This window comes from Rhinopithecus bieti, unplaced genomic scaffold, assembly GCF_001698545.2.
Source record: "Rhinopithecus bieti isolate Rb0 unplaced genomic scaffold, ASM169854v2 scaffold_315, whole genome shotgun sequence".
Classification (NCBI taxonomy): Eukaryota; Metazoa; Chordata; class Mammalia; order Primates; family Cercopithecidae; genus Rhinopithecus; species Rhinopithecus bieti.
The window spans coordinates 2,316,497-2,316,946 of NW_016803481.1; positions in this window are offsets into that span (position 1 = coordinate 2,316,497).

Consider the following 450-nt stretch of genomic DNA (forward strand, 5'->3'; position numbering starts at 1 on the left):
ATAATCACGCTTTTCATCAGCCGCCCCTGTTTCCCTTCCTCATTCCTCTTCCGTGTGAACTTCCACCCCCAGCCTGGAATAAAGCCCTTTGACTCTCAGCATTCCAGGTTCTTGAGAAACAAAAGTAGTTCCCACTGTCTCCGCAAGCCCGCCCTTCCGTCGGAACTGGGGGTCCTTAGACCCCGGACCCAGACAGTGGCTCCATTTCCTGTGGACACTTCCGGAACTGGTTTATCAAATCTCACTTCTTGGGATGCTTTTAGGCTGCCTGGACACACACACTCCTCCCAGACTCCGCTTTGGATTTTCAGGCCTGTTCTGATTGACTTGCTGTGGTCACTAACATTTTCAGGATATTTCCCATGGAATTCCAGGTTCTAAGTAGGTGCCCTGAGGGTTGCTACAGAGAGCCTCTTTATATATATATACACATATATATATATATATATA